A 13,492-nucleotide genomic window follows, 5' to 3' on the forward strand; every position below is an offset into this window, starting at 1 on the left:
GGCTTAAAAAAAACTCAGGGACTTTTGTTTCTTCCTAAGGGAGTAAACTTCCACTGTAATGTAAAGAAGCAACTCTCCTTCTAATAGGAATGTTCACCAAAAGGTATTGAGTGAGGTGTTAATCTGAAATTTTAATAACATTACATTTTATACATTAAGCACGTCTTAACTGATTACCTTTGCCACACTCCATAGCCCAGGTCAGACACAAATGTGCTTCTATGAAGATGGTGTTCTCTGAACGGTTTTTGTTGATTATAATTTGGAAAGTATAAGGCAACATTTTTTTCTAAAAATGTAAGTATAGTGTTTTCATAAAAAGGAGGAAGAATTCTTTCTTGTGAATATAGGGCATGTTTGGTCTAAGTTGGAAAACCAGCAAAGAGCAGTCTTCCTTGATAAAGGATTAGGCAAGACTTGAAATAGTTATCAAAATTGTCAAGTCAGGGACATTTGTCTGTGATATACAAAAAGTTCATTAGCCTCACCTCCAATGATGTTTACATCATCTTCTCTTTTTGACATATAGACATATCTTTTTGACATATAGACATATCTTTTTGACATATATTAGTAGGTGAAGAAAAGTCAAAAATCCTTTGGATGTTAAAATGAATTCTCTCACAACAGGTAAAAGATCACTTTCCATAGAAATAGAGTTGAGGTTTCTTGCGTAAATGACTAAATTCCTGAGGCGACTTCTAGTTTGTTAATTCTGACCCCTGGGGGTTGGTTTCTGTAAATGCATCTACTTAAACAGGCTAGTGCAGGGCCTGATTATCTGATTATCTCCTCCCTTCTCTGTTGTGCTTTCCAAATCCTATTCCCCACTATTCTCCTTTCTGAGTTTACAGTCACCTGAACTCCCCATTTGATGGTAAACAAATTGCTTTATTATTCTCAACCAATTAATTAAGTTTTCTGCCCTCTATTTCCTTGCATATCAGGTGGTTGGCACTGCCTTTAAAAAGAATCTTCATTTAACTGCAGCAAGAATGCAGAACCATTTATCACCAAACTGAAGAGAAAAAGTGTATTAAAAGGTACCTAAATGCAAAGTATCTCAATAAAAATAAAAAGAAATTTAAAAATATAAACCAAAAGATTTTGGAATTTATTAGCACTTATCATTAGCCAGGAAAGTATTCATTCTTTTCAAAATCATAAAACTGTCATTTAAAAATTTTCTTCATAAAAATAAAAATTGCCTGGTAAAACAGCACTTTCTTCATCAGATATTTCTTAAGCATTGAATGTGTGCTAGGTATATGCTAATATATTATTGTATGGCCCACTTAACATGGGGAAGAAGGATGATGCTATCAGCTCTGAAGAAGCTTATATTGGTAAAAGATAAAATTAGGAAGGATAGAAACCCTAGCTGATGATTTCTTTTAAAAGAAATATGGGAATGAAAAACAGATTCAGAATATGGGAGTAAGGCTGCAAGGAATTCAGAGGTTTTCTCATTTTTCTTAATGGTTGATAGCGGAGATTATGCTCTCAAGAACCTAAATCTTCAAATTGCCGCTAATGTTATTAGTTGAAATTTTTGATCTTCAAGAATCATTGCAAAATGCAGATCATGTGAAAGAGAATCTATGCCCAAGAACATCTTCTAAGAATCTTAAAAGATTACTTTCCTCTTTATTTTCAAATATTTAGCCGTTGGTTGACAGAACAATCCTTTTTATAGTATGGAACTGTTTCTAAGCCATGAGGTTTTGATGACTAGGGTCTCATTTGTTCAAATGTGGTAGGGAAGTTTTAGTCTGAATACCACTGTGGCCAAAAGAAGCCTCCCAGTATTTCTAGTAGGGAATTTCTGTTTTTTGGTTTGACCACTGTAGCTTTTTAATATGCTTTCAAGTCCAGAAATGTGAGTCCTGCAACTTTGTTCTTCATTTTCAAAATGTTTTGGCTATTCAGGGCTCCTTACCCTTCCAAATAAATTTGATAATTTAACAAATGGATAATTGGCTTATATATTTATGAAAAGTAGGCTGTTGGAATTTTGATTGGAATTTCTTTGAATCTGTAAATCAATTTGGGTAGAAGTGACTTCTTAATGAAATTTAGTCTTCCAATATATCAACACAGAATATTCTTCCATTTATTAAGGTCTTCTTTGATTTCTTTAGCAATGCTTCATGGCTTTCTTTTTATAAGTCCTTTACATCCATGGTTAAATTTATTTCTGGATATTTGATTCTTTTAGTTGGTATTAGAAATTGAATTTTTTTCTTACTTTCCTCTTCAGATTGCTTATTACTACTGTATATGATTTTTGCATGTTGATCTTGTATCCCTCCTCTTTGCTGAATTCGTTTATTAGCTCTAGTACCTTTATTGTAGATTTTTCAGGACATTCTATATATAAGGTCATGCCATCTGCAAATAGTCAAAGTTTTACTTCTTTCTTTCGAATTTGGATGCTTTTTTAAAAAATTCTTTTTTCTTGCCTGACTTTTCTAGCTAGAACTTCTAACACAGTCTTGAATAACAATGGTGACAGTGGGCATCCTTGTCTTGTTTCAGATCTTAGAGGGAGAGCTTTGTCTTTCACCATTGAGTACAATGTTAGCTGTGGGTTTTTCATATATGACCTGTATCATGTTGGGGAAGATATCTTCTATTCCTATCTTTTGAAGTGTTTTATCAAGAAAAGATGGTGGATTTTTTCAAATGCCTTTTCTGCATCAATCAATATGATCATGTGGTTTTCCCCCTTCGATTTGTTAATATGGTGCATTACATTAATTGATATTTTTGTGTTGAACCACGTATCTGAACTTGATCATGGCATTTAATTCTTTTAATGTGCTGTTGGATTTGATTTGCAGGTATTTTGTGGAGGATTTTTGCATCTATATTCACTTGAGAGATTGGTCTGTAATTTACTTTTCTTGTAGTATCTTTATCTGGATTTGGTATTAAGGTGATATTGATCTCATAGAATGAATTAGGTAGTGTTGCCTCTTCTTCAGCGTTTTGGAAGAGCTTGAGCAGGATTGGTACTAATCCTTCTTGGAATGATTGGAATTCACCTGTGAAGTCCTGGACTTTTCTTTGTTGGAAGGTTTTTGATGACTGATTCAATTTCTTTACCTGTTATTGATCTCTTGATATTTTCTGGTCAGTATAGTGTGTGTGTTTCTAGTAATTTTTCCATTTCATATAAGTTGTCTTCTTTATTGGCACAGAGTTGCTCATAGAATCCTCTTATGAACCTTTTTTATTTCTGTGGGGTCAGTTGTAATGTCCTCCCTCTCATTTCTGATTTTATTTATTTGCATCTTCTCTCTTTTTTCTTTGTTGGTCTGGCTAAGAGTTTGTCAATTTTATTGATCTCAAAGAATCAACTTTTGGTTTTGTTAATTCTGTCTTTTTTTATTCTAAATTTCATTTATTTTTCTCTAATCTTTTTTATTTCTTTCCTTTTTCTTTTCCTGGGATTAGTTTATTCTTCTTTTTCTAGTTCTTCCAGGTGTGCAATTAAGTCTCTGATTTTAGCTCTTTCTTCTTTTTTCATGTAAAGGGCTATACTGTCTTTGCTGCATCCCATAAGTTTTGGTATATTGTGTTCTTGTTTTTATTCACCTCAAGATATTTACTGATTTCTCTTGCAATTGTTTCTTTGACCCATTGATTGTTTAAGAGTGTGTTGTTAAACTTGCATATTTTTGTGAATTTTCCAGTTGTCCACCTGTTTTTGATTTCCAGCTTCATTCCATTATGGTCAAATAAAGTACTTTGTATAATTTGAATCTTTTAAAGTTTATTGAGACTTGTTTTGTGACCCAACATGTTGTCTATCCTGGAGAATGTTCCATGAGTACTTGAGATGACTATATATCCTGGTGTTTTGTGGTGCGATGTTGTGTATATGTCTGTTAGGTCAAGTTTATTTATCATATTATTCAAGTTCTCTGTTTCCTATTGATCCTCTGACTAGATGTTCTGTCTTAATGAGAGTGGTATATTGAAGTCTCCAACATTATTGTAGGGGTGTGTATTTTTCCCTTCAGTTTTGCCACTGGCTCATGTATTTTGGGGTACTCTGGTTAGATGCATAAAAAATTTATGATTGTTCTTTCTTCTTGGTGGGTTGATACTTTTATTAATATAGAGTGTCCTCCCAGGGAATGACTCTCCCTGGCAACGTGGAATATGACTCCCAGGGAGGAATCTAGGCCCAGCATTGTGGGATGGAGAACATCTTCTTAACCAAAAGGGGGATGTGAAAGGAAATGAAATAAGTTTCAGTGGTTGAGAGATTCCAGAAGGAGCTAAGAGGTCACTGTGGTGGGCACTCCTATGCGCAATATAGACAACTCTTTTTAGGTTCTAATGAATTGGAATAGCTAGCAGTAAATACCTGAAACTATCAAACTACAACCCAGAACCCATGAATCTTGAAGACAACTGTATAAAATGTAGCTTGTAAGGGGTGACAATGTGATTGGGAAAGCCATATGGACCACACTCCCCTTTGTCCAGTGTATGGATGAATGAGTAGAAAAATGGGGGCAAAAAAAAAAGGCACCCAGTGTTCTTTTTTACTTGAATTGTTCTTTTTCACTTTAATATTTACTCTTATTATTTTTGTGTGTGTGGTAATGAAAATGTTGAAAAATTAATTTTGGTGATGAACACACAACTATATAATGGTACTGTGAACAATTGATTGTACATTTTGTATGACTGTGTGGTATGTGAATATATCTCAATAAAAATGAATTAAAAATTATAGAGTGTCATGTTTGTCTCATAACAGTTTTGCATTTAAAGTCTATTTTGTCTGATATTACTTTTTTTTTTTTTTTGATACTGTTTGTTTGGAATATCTTTTTCTAACTTTTCACTTTGAACATGTTTGTTTCTTTGGGTATAAGGTGAATCTCTTGTAAACAGCATAAAGTTGGATAATACTTTTTTATCCATTCTGCTAATCCGTGTCTTTTGATTGGGGAGTTTAATCTGTTAACATGTTATTACTATACAGGCAGTAATTACTTAAACCATTTTATTCTTTGGTTTTTATATGTTATATCTTATTTTCATTTCTTTTTACCCTTTTTGTTACCCTTACTGATATTCTTCATTTCTGCACTCTCCTCCAAGCCTCTCTCTCCTGTCTTTTCCTTTCAGCCTGCTGAACTCCCTTTAGTATTTCTTCTAAGACAAGTCTCTTATTGACAGTCTCTCTCAGTTTCTGTTTATCTGTGAATATTTTAAACTCTCCCTCATTTAGGAAATATTTCATTAAGCAATTTAATTTTTAAGTCTATACATGAATAAATTCCAAAATAGAGTAACACAAAGTATTTACCATTTTAATGTGTCTTTCTGTTCAACAGTCTACCTTTATGATTAGCTTTCTATAAACAAATATACTGGATTAAAGTAACAATATTCAACTCCAAGTTCAGTGCCGGAATATATTCAATATCTACTTTGAGTACATAATAAAGCAGTGGCAGTTGATTTTCTTGAACACTTTATTTCCATTCAGAGCTTAGCAATTTACTTAACTTCACATTATTGTCACAAATGATAACCAAATGACCTATCTAACTAGCCAAAACCATAAAATTACTATAAGCCAAGTTAATGCAATTTATAAAGTTAATATCAAATAACTATACTGGTACACATTTGTATTGAGCCTTACTAGAAATATGACAAAATGACAAACTTTAAAAGAATGAAGTCTTTGGGCAGAATAGGAAGAGGATCGGTATCATCAAAAATTATGAGGACCGTAGATAGAAAGAAATTGGCCCACAATTTTGATCAAATAAAGGAGGAAGGGGAGTACAAGTTCACAGCTGATAATAGTTCAGGGTAATACATTTGCCGTTCTATCACAAATTCATTCACCCCTTTGAGAGCGCAGCATCAGGTTCTCCAGGCATTTTGCTGCTGTCCCTCTAGATTTCTTTATGTGGAACACAAACCTACAGTTACATTAACAACAGAATATTATATTGCTATTTAATTTGGTGGTTAAACAAGCAATAGAAAAAAATTCTTAGGGCCAGACTTACTTCAAGCCATTTCAATAGCCCTGAAAACAGGGGCTAAAAAATGAGTCATTTAGGAACAAAGAGCACTCTATTATCTAATGTGATTTACAAAACAAGTAAACTTCAGTAATCTTCAATGGAAAATGCCATAGTATTTAAAAATTTTAAAAGTTTTGATGCTGATTTTTATCCAAGTGGTACTCCAAGTCATTAAGTTGAAATAAATCCCAAACTCATACTTACTTTCATCACCTCAGTTTAGTAATATAATAAATGACAAAAAAAAGACAAAGAATGAAAACATAGCAGCTTTGTTTGGCTCTCTTTAGATAAAAATCTTCAGTTTCTCCGTGGTTTTATCTAGAAATCCAGTTGTAGAATTAAACTGTGAATCCATTTCAGCTAGTAATTTATTTTGATTTTTAACTTCATGGCATATTTCAATGGAAAGAGATTTTATAGCAGTTACTTTGTTTCTCAGATTTTCAATGAGTCTCTCATTTTCTTCTTCACAGGCACTGTACCCACTATTAGCATAGCTGTAGTTGCCATAGTTGCCAGGAGGTACTCCTTCCCCAGGCCTGCCAGAGGATGAGGAAAAAGGCAGGTGGGGGGTGGGTAGGTAGGGTCAGGGATCACCCAGACCGCATCTTCAACCCCAGGGCCCTGAAAAACACCAACTTCTCTCTCCCTCATTTTTTTTTTTAAATTTTATTTTGAAATAAATTCAAAGTTATAGGAACAGTTGCAAAAACAATACAAACCCCATACACAGAACTCCAGCATTCCCTGACCCCCCTCCCCCAATACCCCAATCCACCAACTTTAACATGCTGTCACATCGCTATTTCTTTCCCTCCCTCCCTCCCTATCATCCATCGTCTATTGCTCTGTCTTCTGAACATATGAGAGCTAGCTGCACACATCCTTGAACAAACACTGTAATTCACATATACGCTTCCCATGAATAAGAACATTCTTTTATGCAATCCCATTAAGTGCAGTTAAGAAGTACAAGAGATTCAACAATGATACAAAGCTTACATTCTATATTTCCTTTTTTTTTTTTTTCCTTATGGCTCAACTGTGTCCCTTTGAGCCTCCTGTCCTCCATCCTCAGATCCCATCCAGGGTCATCCTTGGCATTCATTGTCATCTATTTAGACTGTCTTTTTTTTTTTTTTCCTCAATTGTGGAAACATATATACAGCCTAAATCTTCCCATTCCACCCCCTCCCTAGCATCCCATTAGTGGGATTAATCACATTTAGAATGTTGTAATGCTATCTCTTTCCCACCATCCATTACTAGAAATTTCCCTTCACCTCAAACAGCAACCCTACACTCATTTCTTAACTCCCCATTGCCCCTTACCCCATTTCTCGTAACCCATACTCTACTTTTCATCTCTATGGTCATATTCTCTGATAATTTCTTTGTGTTTACTGTGGGGCTTAAAATTAACCTCTTAAATCCATAACAATCTGGTTTTATTTGATAGCACCTTCATTTCAATAGGACACATAAACTATGTTCCTATACTTCTCCATTCCCCTGCCTTTATATAGTTCTTGTCAAAAATTACATATTTTACAAAATTTTTACAAAATATGTAAAAATTACATATTTTACTGATTTGTCATTAGAGTTTGTGTATTTTATATCATGTAGGAAGTAAATAGTGGAGTTACAATTCAAAAATTATTGACTTCTATTTGTATTCCATTGTGGTCAGAGAATGTGCTTTGAATATATTCATTTTTTTTTTTTAATTTATTGAGGCTCGTTTTATGTCCATTGGCATATGAATGTCCAGAATGGAATATGGTCCATTCTGGAGAAAGATCTGTGATCACTAGAGAAAAATGAGTGTCCTGGTGATTTGGGATGTAAGGTTCTATATATGTCTGTTAAAATTCTCTGTATTTCTTTCTCCTTTCTTTGTTTCTCTGTCAGTAGGGCTCCCTTTAGTATCTGAAGTAGGGCAGGTCTTTTATTGGCAAACTCTCTCAGCATTTGTTTGTCTGCTAAAAATTTAAGCTCTTCCTCAAATTTGAAGGAGAGTTTTGCTGGATAAAGTATGGTTGGAAATTTTTCTCTCTCAGAGTTTTAAATATGTCATGCCACTGCCTTCTCACCTCCATGGTGGCTGCTGAGTAGTCACAACTTAGTCTTATGTTGTTTGCTTTGTATGTGGTGAATTGCTTTTCTCTTGCTGCTTTCAGAACTTGCTCCCTCTCTTCAGTATTTGAGAGTCTGATCAGAATATGTCTCGGAGTGGGTTTATTTGGATTTATTCTATTTGGAGTTCACTGGGCATTTATGCTTTGTGTATTTACATTGTGTAGAAGGTTTGGGAAGTTTTCCCCAACAATTTCTTTGAATACTCTTTCTAGACCTTTACCCTTCTCTTCCCCTTCTGGGACACCAATGAGTCTTACATTTGGACGTTTTATTTTATCTATCATATCCCTGAGATCCTTTTCAATTTTTTCAATTTTTTTCTCCATTCTTTCTTTTGTTCTTTCATTTTCTGTTCTGTGGACCTCTAGGACACTGAGTCGTTGTTCAGCTTCCTCTAATCTTGTATTTTGAGTATCCAGAGTCTTTTTAATTTGGCCAACAGTTTCTTTTATTTCCATGAGATCTTCTATTTTTTTATTTACTCTTGCAATGCCTTCTTTATGCTCTTCTAGGGTCTTCTTTATGTTCCTTATATCCTGTGCCATGGTCTTCCTCATGTCCTTTGTATCCTTTGCCATGTTTTCATTCCTTGATTGTAGTTCTTTGATTAATTGTGCCAAATACTGTGTCTCTTCTGATATTTTGATTTGGGTGTTTGGGATTGGGTTCTCCATATCGTCTGGTTTTATCATATGCATTAAGATTTTCTGTTGTTTTTGGCCTCTTGGCATTTGCTTTGCTTGGTAGGGTTCTTTCAAGTTGTAAAAAAAAAATACCAATCTAATTTTTCAGAAATACAAGTTGGTGGCATACACTTTCTCTAACTAACCAGCAGATGGCATCTACGAGTCACCTATACCCCTCAAGTCAGTTCTCCTCAACTTTGTCTTTGTGGTGTGTGGGGAAATGATTCTTGTGGGGTTCAGTTGGTGAACTCAGTTTGGGTGTGTTGCTGGAGCCGTCCACCCTGAATGTGGGGCATGTGTCCGGGTGGCTAGGGAGGCAGGGCAGCTTTAATATTCAAACCTCCCAGGTGTTTCTGGAGATTCAAGGCTGTTGCAAGAGTCTAAGCCTTCATTTCAGTTTTTCCCTAGACCCTCTCTGTTGCTGACCCACAAACCACTGGCATTGACATAGCGTCCCTGGGTTTTCCAAGTGGGCCCCCCTTCTAAGCTGTGATCTTCCAGGACCTCTGCTGAGGGAAGGCTGTGCTATGTCACAAGTGCACGCCTTCCCTCAAGGGAAGCCCTGGGCCACCAGGCTGTGCAGGGGTGCTCTCAGCCTGATGCAAAGATGGCTGAACGGGGCATCTCAAACCCCCCCTCCTTGCACAGTTCCTCCTTCCCAGCTCCAGGACAACTGGCGTGGCTCTGGGCTGTGGGCAAGGCCCTGGGCAGGAGTGTCTCCAGTCCGCTGGGGAGCCAACTGTAAGCAGTGGGGTTTCTTTCTCCTTCCAGCTCTCCCCTCTGCTCCTCTGACCCTGGGGGAATCTGCAGTGGGCTATCCTCCATGCCAGACACCAAGAGGCTGGCTCAGCCCACTCTTGCCGTGCTTTACTGTGTGGTTCCCACTGTCACAACTGCAGCCGCTCCTGGGTTTTTCCCCTTTTTTTTTTTAAAAGAACCAGTCCGTCTCCAAACCCCAACCCCCGGCTTCCCCACACCACAGCACTGCCGCGGGTCTTTCAGCCAGCTTACTCACTCATTTCAGAATGCAGACTCCTGGTTTCACCAAGTGTACGGCCCCTGTGGTTCTAGCAGACCTTGTCCAGCTGGTGCATCGCTGAAACAGGTATTCTGGGTCACCTTCTGGTTTTTATCTAGTATCTTTCACGGAGGTGTTTTTTTGCCCTGTCTCACCTAGCCTCCATCTTAGGTTCTCTCCTCTCTCCCTCATATTTGAAGGACGATTTTGCCAGATAAAGAATTCTTAGCTGGCAATATTTCTCTTTCAGTACCTTAAATATATAATACCACTGCCTTTTTGTCTCCATGGTTTCTAATGAAAAATTGAAACATAATCTTATTGAGGAGTCCTTATATGTGAAAAATCCTTTCAGGATTCTCTCTTTATCTTTAGCATTTGACGTTCTAATTAGTATGTGTCTAGGAGTAGGTCTATTAGGATTTATTCTGTTTGGAATATATTGTGCTATTGGACATGTATATTTATATCTTTCATGAGAGTTGGGAAATTTTCAGCCATTATTTCCTCAAATATTCTTTTTTCCCCCTTTCCCTTCTCTTCTCCTCTGGGACCACTGTGATGTGTATGTTTGTGTACTTCATGCTATCATTTAAATCTGTGAGACCCTGCTCAATTTTTTCCTTTCTTTTCTCTATCTGTTCTTCTGTCTGTAAGATTTCAGTTGTCCTATTGTTCTGTCTTCTAATTCACTGATTTCCTTTAGTCTGTTCAAATCTGCTGTTGTATGCTTCTGGTGTATTTTTTATCTCTTGTAATGTGTCTTTCATTCCCATAATTTCTGTTATATTTCTTTTTGTACTTTCAAATTCTCTTTACGCTCACCTAGTGTCTTCTTAATATTATCCTATGTCTCTTTAGACATATTTTCCTTCATCTCCTTGAATTGAATTAGGAGAAGTGTTTGAACATCTTTAATTAGTTCCAAGTTCTGTATCTCCTCTCAAGTTTTAATTGTTTCCTTTGACTAGGCTGTGTCTTCCTCTTTCTTAGTATGGCTTGTAATATTTTGTTGATGTCTAAGCATCTGATTATCTTGATGATTTACTGTGAAGGTCAGTTTCTCTCTCTTGCCTAGAGTTTTTTGTTGATTGGCTGTGTGTTAAGGCTATTCTTTCATGCTTGGTTCAACTTATTCTAAACCTTTTGAATTGCCTATGTTTAACTGCTTAGATTTTTTGACCTCTTCTTTATCTGATTCTTGCCCTAAGTATGTGGTACAATTTTTCAGATTGCATTATTTATGTAATTGTTTTACCCCCAGGATAAAGCTCCTTTCCTATGTTCCTTATCTTGGAATTTTGACCTATTCTGTTTATTTTTGTTTTGCTTATATATTTTTTTGTTTTGTTTTTGTTTTTAATGCTCCTTTCATTGCCTGTAGCCACTTTTGCCTGGTGGGCAAATTCTGGGAGGAGTACCACTGTGAAGAGGACTTTCCCAAGTCAGTATTTCCCAGCCAAAACAGTTCCAGGGACCCACAAAGGGGGCACCTACCAGCATGAAAGAGCCCTCGGGAGAGGGTCAGAAAAGATGCCAAAAGCTTTTTTTTTTTGGGGGGGGGAGGTTAAGATAGCTATATTTTTATCATGGTAAAGAGGTAACATTGATTCTTATTTTATTCAATATTTTATCAAGGATGCATCTTCAATTTTGTTAAATGGCCTTTCAGCATTTATGGATATGATCACTTGATTCTTTTTTTTTTTTTTCATTTTTATTCAGATTGTTCAGATACCATACAATTATCCAGAGATCCAAAGTGTACAATCACTTGCCCCTGGGTACCCTCATACAGCTGTGCATCCATCACACTTAATTTTTGTTCAATTTTTAGAAACTTTTCATTACTCCAGACAAGAAATAAAGTGAAAGATGAAAAAAGAAAAATAGAAAAGGAAACTCTAATCCTCCCCATCCCTAACCAACCCCCCTCAATTGTTGACTCGTAGTATTGGTATAGTACATTTGTTACTATTTATGAAAAAATGTTGAAACACTACTAACTGTAGTATATAGTTTGTAATAGGTATATAGTTCTTCCCTATATGCCCCTCTATTATTAACTTCTAATTGTATTGTCATACATTTGTTCTGGTTCATGGAAGCAATTTCTAGTATTTGTACAGTTGATCATGGACATTGCCCACCATAGGATTCAGTTTTATACATTCCCATCTTTTGACCTCCAACTTTCCTTCTGCTGACATATATGACTCTGAGCTTCCCCTTTCCACCTCATTCACACACCATTTGGCACTGTTATGTATTCTCACATCTTGCAACAAACACCCCTGTTCATTTCCAAACATTAAATTCATCCTAATTGAACATTCTGCTCATACTAAGCAACCACTCCCCATTCTTAAGCCTCGTCCTATATCTTGGTACCTTATATTTCATGTCTATCAGTTTACATATTATAATTAGTTCCTATCAGTGAGACCCTGCAATAATTGTCCTTATGTGTCTGGCTTATTTCACTCAGTATATTGCCCTCGAGGTTTTGTCATCAACCCATTTTTTTTTAATATGGTTTTGTTCACTCACCATACATTCCATCCCAAGTAAATAATCAATGGTTCTCTGCATGGTCATACATTTATGTGTTCACCACCTTCACCACTATCTATTTAAGGGCATCTGCATTTCTTCCACAAGGCAGGAGGGAGAGTCAAAGAAGGTAGAGAGGCAAAAGAAAGAGGAAAAAAAAATGACAGCTAGGAAGCAGCAAAAGGAAAAATAACCTTAAATCAAAGTAGAATAAAGAATCAGACAATACCACCAATGTCAAGTGTCTAACATGCCTCCCCTATCCCCACCTCTTATCTACATTTACCTTGGTATATCACCTTTGTTACATTAAAGGAAGCATAATACAATGATTCTATTAGTTACAGTCTCTAGTTTATGCTGATTGCATCCCTCCCCCATTGCCTCCCCATTTTTAACACCTTGCAAGGTTGACATTTGCTTGTTCTCCCTCGTAAAAGAACATATTTGTACATTTTATCACAATTGTTGTATACTCTAGATTTCACCAAGTTACACAGTCCCAGTCTTTATCTTTCCTCCTTTCTTGTGGTGTCTCACATGCTCCCCACCTTCCTCTCTCAACCGTATTCATAGTTACCTTTGTTCAGTGTACTTACATTGTTGTGCTACCATCTGCCAAAATTGTGTTCCAAACCACACACTCCTGTCTTCTATCACCCTGTAGTGCTCCTTTTAGTATTTCCTGTAGGGCAGGTGTCTTGTTCACAAAGTCTCTTATTGTCTGTTTGTCAGAAAATATTTTGAGCTCTCCCTCATATTTGAAGGACAGCTTTGCTGGATATAGGATTCTTGGTTGGCGGTTTTTCTCTTTCAGTATCTTAAATATATCACACCACCTCCTTCTTGCCTCCATGGTTTCTGCTGAGAGATCCGCACATAGTCTTATTGAGCTTCCTTTGTATGTAATGGATTGCTTTTCTCTTGCTGCTTTCAGGATTCTCTCTTTGTCTTTGACATTTGATAATCTGATTATTAAGTGTCTTGGCGTAGGCCTATTCAGATCTCCTGTTTGGAGTACG

The 13,492-nt window shown here is 36.3% G+C and overlaps 1 pseudogene; it reads right to left on the reverse strand.

Moving 5' to 3' along the window:
* Positions 1-6,277: 6,277 nt before the first annotated feature.
* Positions 6,278-6,679, reverse strand: LOC119535372 (annotated as a pseudogene).
* Between the last annotated feature and the right edge of the window lie 6,813 nt (positions 6,680-13,492).

The sequence above is a fragment of the Choloepus didactylus genome, chromosome 5, assembly GCF_015220235.1.
Source record: "Choloepus didactylus isolate mChoDid1 chromosome 5, mChoDid1.pri, whole genome shotgun sequence".
NCBI classification, from domain to species: domain Eukaryota; kingdom Metazoa; phylum Chordata; class Mammalia; order Pilosa; family Megalonychidae; genus Choloepus; species Choloepus didactylus.